Here is a 7,407-nt window from a genome sequence, read left to right on the forward strand (position 1 = left end):
AGCTATCACACGTTTTCAGACTGTGGTGAAACAGGCTGTTTCCAGATTGTTCATGACAAATGAGAACAGAGCTTCAGGAACATCACTCTCAAGGTATGACAGCTGTTTCTATTTAAGGCTCTCTACCTACAGTGATTAACGCTGTATCAAGTTGCCTAAGCCAGAACACCATTTCACAAAAACCCCTTCGTGTTATGGTTGTGCTTTTGAGTTTTCCAAATGAGGAATGCTTGGCTCCTTGAATTGACTTGTTGGTGCCAGCTCTGGTTCTCCACCTCACCCTTTCAAACCTTCACTATCCCAGCTCCTCCTACAATGGTGTGAGGTCTAATTCCTGTAAAAAAAATCCCTGACTTCATAACTCATCGCAGTTCTGCTTCCCTGATTTAACACTGACTATACAATACCGTGCAGCACATTTGAAAGTAAATGGGGCTTGGGGAGCTCCAGAGGTGGCCAGGGGCTGTCTAGTTCCCAGTGCGCAGAGAATAGGATGTGCCAGTAAACTGTGGGTCACTTTATAAGCTGTGGGCCATTTTGGTTGCCAATATTTTAGTAACTGCAAATCCAGGAGCTAAAGCATGTTTAGGTCAAAATGCCCTTTACAAATGCACTGCATGGAACTCAGCCACGGCCCACTCACCGCAGCATCTGACCCAGCTCAGTTACTGAGTTACTCAGTTACTGGAGACTCCCGGGGGCTCCAGGAGACTCCGCATCCAAGATCTCATCTGCCTCAGCTCAGTCAGATAGAAAATGTGCTTCTTAGGAGCCAACATCTGGCTTCTGGCCCCAGCTCTGACCCCCTAAATAAAGCACATAACCTCTCAGGCCTGGTTTCCTCTTCTATCATTACAGAAGCAAGCTCAAGGAAATGATTTCTGAAGTCCCTTAGAAATAAATTTTTATGAAAAGCAAATTTAAAGTCACTAGCAATTCCTAGCACATAAGCAGAAACAGCACTCAACCAAAAGAAGTTTGTCAAATATATGGGAAAGGGATAATCCTAGGGAGAAAAGGAGACGCTTAATGAAACCACTAATCCTCAGACCCGAGCATACATGGTCTCCCTTCTGGCTAACACCACATAAAGCAGATTTAGAATTTATTGCTGCTTTTAGTGCAAAAAGTTGTCACTTCCATGAAACTAATCTTATAGGTTAGGAGTCCATTCGTTCTTCTGTTGGCTTTAATATCTTGACTTTGCCTATCAGTTCTATATATTTTTTGGTCAGCTCTGTGGCAGCTATGTGGCATCACATAGATGACCTATGTGATCAAGAGCTTAAACATTTGAGGGAAGTGGCTAGGCACCTCACTTAACAAGCAGCTTTCTGAACGGGATATTCTGAATAATATAGAGTCTGAGGATCTCAGGGTTAGAAAGGACCTTGGAGATCATCTCATCCAGGGCTTCTCACACTTCCAGCTTGGACCCTATCTCCGGGCCCCCCCAAAACCGGTGCCAGGTTGGCTACATCAGAAACTCAGAAACATCTTCTACAGTTTCTCGGGTTCCCATCCTCAGAAATGAGTCTAGGGTAGGGTCCTGGAATTTATGTTTTTTTAAGTTTCCCAGTTCATTCAAATTTGTTGCTAGGTTTGAGAATAATGATCTGTAAGAGTGGTCATCCAGTATTTAAATTGTCATTACAAAACTTCTGGTGCTAATCAAGACAGAGTGAACCCATGATAGCCTATCTCTCCCATCGATTATAACTAAAACCTCCAGAGAGAATTCAAAAGCTACTAGCTGAGGACTCCAAAAAGTAAACGATAGCATATAGACTGAGAAGGGAAGTCAAAACCTGAAGCACAACTGGTATGGCAGTGAGATTACTCGGTTTTTCTTACCTTTATCTCTTGGGTTTGATCCGAGGGTGGGCTGAGTCCTGGAGCTGTGCTACAGGTAGAGACAGCAAAAAATCTGAAAGAAACCCCCTTTTCTAGCCAGAGGATCGGGAAAAGGGGCCCTTAAAGCTGAAGAGTATGGGGAGAATCCTTTAATTTTTCTTTCTTTTTTTTTTTTCCTCCCGGGCCTCAATGCCAGTCCCAGTCCTAAAGCTTCACTGTCACGATGGCAGCAGCAGTGGTGTGCGTACCTAAAACTCAAACAACCATCTCTCGGTTTGCACAAATCGGGAAAGAGTCCCAATGGCCTGAAGAGAATGGGAGGGATTCCTATTATTTTTCTCTCTTCTTTCTCTTCATGCTGCCTAGAAGGCACCCCAGGTTCTCAGAAAGTGCATGGGTTAAAATTCTGGGAGAAACAATGGCTTACTAGCCAGAAGACTGCAAAAAAGGGCCCCTGGGAGCCACAGAGAGTCAGGGCAAGTCTAAGGATGAGAAAGCTGGAGAAGCAAATCCCTTAATTCTTTTTATTTTCCTTTTTTTTGGAAATCCCTTCATTCTGACTATGAACAAGCACCAATCTCACTCACTCCTGAGTTATGCATGTACAACACAGACCCAAAAAGAAGAGAAAAAGTTTTGAGACCTAAACTATGATATCAATCACTGCCCAAGTAACAGATAAACAATTGAATGGTGTATGTGTTGGGCAGACAGACAGAGCACGGCAAAAGCTTTGAACTGACATTGCACCCACCACTCTCAGAAGGTAAGATACAACTTGGAATATGAACATAACCAGGCACATTGCCTGCTAAAATAAGCAAGCAAATAAAAATTAATGCTCTCCAGAAGATTTTAATAAGGCCCAGAGCCTCACAGCGTAATATTCAAAATTCCAGAATACAATTCAAAATTACTTGACTTACAAAAAAGCAAAAAACACAGAATAGAGAAAATTGGCCCAATTCTCAAAGGAAAAGAGCACCAACAGATGCCAAACCCAAGACGATCCACATGTTGGAATTAGAGAGTGGCATGGACATATATACCTACCAAACGTAAAATAGATAGCTAGTGGGAAGCAGCCACATAGCACAGGGAGATCAGCTCGGTGCTTTGTGACCACCTGGAGGAGTGGGATAGGGAGGGTGGGAGGGAGACGAGAGAGGGAGGAGATATGGGGATATATGTATACGTATAGCTGATTCACTTTGTTATAAAGCAGAAACTAACACACCATTGTAAAGCAATTATACTCCAATAAAGATGTTAAAAAAAAAGTGACTATTGTAACCATGATCCATGAAGTAAAGGTGGACACTCTTGAAATGAATGGAAATATAGATGTTCTCACCAGAAAAATAGAAACTATAAAGAAGAACAAAGTGGAAATTTCAGACCCGAAAAATACAGTTTCTGAAATAAAGAAAATTCACTGGACTGACTTAATAGCACAAACAAAAATTAACATTCCCCAGAGATTTTAGTAGTGCTCAGAATCAATAGAGAGACCAGAAATGGACCCATGCAAGTATGGTCAATTGATCTGATACAATTTTTTGACAAACGTGCAAAAGAACTTTAATGCAGAAAGAACAGTCATTTCAGCAAGTAGTGACAGAACAGTTAGACAACCGTATACACAAAAGAGTGAACCTCAACATACACCTTATGCCTTATACAAAAATAAACTCAATATGGATAATATGCCTAAATATAAAATGTAAACCTATCAAACATTTATTTTAAAGGAACCATAGGAGAAAATCTTTGTTACTTTGGGTTAGGAAAAGTTCTTAAATACAACCCCAAAAGTTTGCATAATCCATGGAAGACATAATTATTAACCTGGACTCCATCAAAATGAAAATCGTGGAGTCATAAAAGGCTTGAAAAATGTTTAAAAAATGAAAAGAACATCACAGACTGGGCAAAAATATTTGAAAAATCACATAACTGATAAAGAACTTGTATCCAGAATATATAAAGAACTCTCAAAACTCAACAATAAGAAAACAATCCAATTTTTAATAGGCAAAAGATTTGAACAGTCAGTTTACTAAAGAAGATATATTGATGGCACATGAAAAGATTCTCAACATCATTATTCACTGAGGAAATGAAAATTTAAAACACTTATTAGAACAACTAATTAAAATACCATTATTAGAATGACTAAAATTTTTAAATCAAGAAATTGACTATACCAAATGCTGGTAGATATAGAATCTGGAATTCTCATTCACTGCTGATGAGAATGCAAACTGGTACAGACACTTTGGAGAACAATTTGGCAGTTTCTTAAAAAATTAAACATGAACTTACATTATGACCCAGAAATTCTCCTCTGGTGTATTTACTTCAAAAAATGAAGAGTTATGTTCACACAAAAACCTGTATGCTACTGGTTGTAGAATTAGTAGTTTATTCCTATTCACTCCAAACTGGAAACAACCCAAATATTCTTGGAATTTATCCTACTTGGTGTTCTTTAAGATTCCTAGATCTGTGGTTTGCTGTCTGACATTAATTTTGGGAAGTTCTCAGTCATTATTGCTTCAAATTTTTTTTTTGTTGCTCCTTTCTCTCTTCTGGTATGTTACACCTTTCATAGTTGTCACACAGTTCTTGGATATTCTGTTCCATTTTTTAAGTCTGTTTTCTCTTTGCTTTAGTTTTGGAAATTTCTGTTAATATGCCCTCGTGCTCACTGATTCTTTCCTCAGTTGTGTCCAGTCTACTAATGAGACCATCAAAGGCATTTTTCATTTCTATTTTGGTATCTTTGATTCCTAGCATTTCTTCTTAATTTTTCCTTGGGATTTCCATCTGTCTGCTTACTTTACCTGTCTGTTCTTCCATGTTGTTTACTTTTTTCATTAAAACTCTTAGCATATTAACCATAGTTGTTTTAAATTCCTGGACTGACAATTCCAACATTCTTGCCATATCTAAATCTGGCTCTGTCTCTTCAAACTCTGTTTTTTGCCTATTAATATGCCTTGTAATTTTTTGTTGAAAGCTAGATATGAGGTACTGAGTAAAAGAAACCCAGTAATGGTTCCCATGAAGGTCTCTACTTGTGGGTTTCTGCTCCAGTAAATTGTGATTCTCTGTATCCACCTATCTGTCTCTCCAATTTGGAGGGCAGTAGTTTTTCCTGTGGTCTCAATTCTCTGATGGGTATAAGAAGAGTTGTTAATTTTCAGTTTGTTCAGCTTTTAACTTGTTGTTAGAATAGAATCATGACTTCCAAGATCCTTACATGCCATACTGGAAACCAGAAGTCACTTATATATTCTTCAACTGGTTGACGAATGGACATTGTGGTAGATCTATACAATGGAATACTACTCAGCAATAAAAAGAAACAAACCTTGGATGAGTCAACAATACGGATGAATTTCAAATACACTATGCTGAGTGAAACAAACATGATTCAAAAGGCTGGATACTGTATGATTTCATCTACATGACATTCTGGAAAAGGCAAAACTTTAGGGGTAGAGAACAGGTCAGCAATTGCCAGTGGTTGGGGGGGTGGTGGATTTGACTACAAAGGGGAAGTACAAAATAATTTTGGAGGATGGTAATTATTGTGTATCTTGATTGTTGTGGTAGTTATGTGAGACTACGTATTTGTCAGAATGTATAAAACTATACAATAAAAAGTTCATAAATTTTAAAGAATTTTTAAAAATTGCCATTATAGCACCTCATCTGGGTTGTTTCCAAACTCTGCTTGAAAATTCCCTATGACGGGGAATTTATTCTTTTCAGAGACCACTGATCCTATTAGTACAGAGCTTCCCTATCACTGTGCTGTGAATGGATTACAGGTTGCCAAGATAGTAAACATCTCAGCCCTCAGGCAGGTGGGAGTCATTGGACTACTCTTTTCCACAGTGGGCTGTAAAACTTCTTTCATTTTCTATAATTATCATAAAGTGAAAAAGGATGCACTGTGTTATTAGATGGATTAAAGTTTTTTTATACATTGAAACAATATCAGCCTATCTACAATGTCTATTCTTATTGGTCCTTGTTTTTTCTTGAAACACATTTACTCCCTCCTTATATATATGGCAGTTCATCAGGTATTTGAAGATTTGCTATATGTTTTCCTACTCCCACGATCACCAGTTCGTCTCTGAGTAACTGTGTCTGGTTCCTTGGATCTACAAGGAAAACATTTTTATTGAAGCTGGTCTATGATATCTGCCTTCACACATCCAGCAGAGAATGAATAATACAATCTTTTTTTGCAGACTGAAACTATTACAGGGTCTCATGATCTTCAAGTTTTGTCATCTAACCATACTGGCTCTAAAGCCTCTAAGAGTTCGTGGAGCACTTTCAAATTCTAGCATTTGGAGACAACTCACTAGAAGGAATTCACAGAATCAAAATGTCACCAAGCAAGTTAACTATAACACAACCACCAGCACCATATCTCAGCATCTATAAAAGGATCCACATCTATAAAAAAGATCCACAGTTGTCACCCCGTATATTTGGCCTCCCTCCAGCACTGTGTCATTCTGTAACTAGAGCTCCTTATTGCCCTGACCCTTTTCTTTCATATACTCATGAGGCAAAACCTTCTCATCTTCCAGGAAATGGGAGACCTTTCTTAGGTTCCAGCTAATCTTCTCAGGAAATTGTTCCTCACTCACAAAACATCTCACCATCTACTTAGCCCACATTCCAGCTGACAGACATTGCCATAACAATACATATACTCAGCGAGAAATAAATTTTATCTCCTGTGGCTTTATGGAAACTTAGTTGAAATCCCTTGGTCTATGACTTCAGATATAGCAAAGTGGATTTAAGAAATTGGATTGAAATCTCCCAACCCCAAGACATCCCCTCAATGGATATTTGAAACACACATTGCAAGTTATAACTCAAATTTGATGACAGATGATTTTTCTAACTTCTGTTTATAACTCCTAGATCAAGGAAATACAAATAAAACAAAGCCTATTTCTATAGGCTAGAAAGGAATTTCTGGATAAGTGAGATTTCTGCTAAACAATTTAAAAGTAGAATTTTGCTTGAATGGATCTATTAAAAATGAGAACAGCTCTGCAGAAGATGCTGAAAAAGAGAATAAGGATACAAGCCGCATTTGCAAAAGACATATCTGATAAAGGACTGTTATCCAAAATATACAAAGAACTCTTAAAACTCAACAATAAGAAAATGAACAACCCAAGTAAAAGATGGGCAAAAGACCTCAACAGACACCTCACCACCAAAGATACAAAGATGGCAAATAAACATATGAAAAGATGCTCAACATCTTATGTTGTTAGGGAACTGGAAATCAAAACAATAAGATATCACTAAACACCTTTTAGAATGGCCAAAATCCAGAAGACTGACAACACCAAATGCTGACAAGGATGTGGAGCAACAAGAACTCTCATTCATTGCTGGTGGGACTATAATACAGTCAATTTGGAAGACGGTTTGGCAGTTTCTTACAAAATTAAACATATTCTTACCATATGCTCCAGCAATTGCACTCCTTAGTATCTACCCAAG

The sequence above is a fragment of the Globicephala melas genome, chromosome 8 (genome assembly GCF_963455315.2).
Source record: "Globicephala melas chromosome 8, mGloMel1.2, whole genome shotgun sequence".
NCBI lineage: Eukaryota > Metazoa > Chordata > Mammalia > Artiodactyla > Delphinidae > Globicephala > Globicephala melas.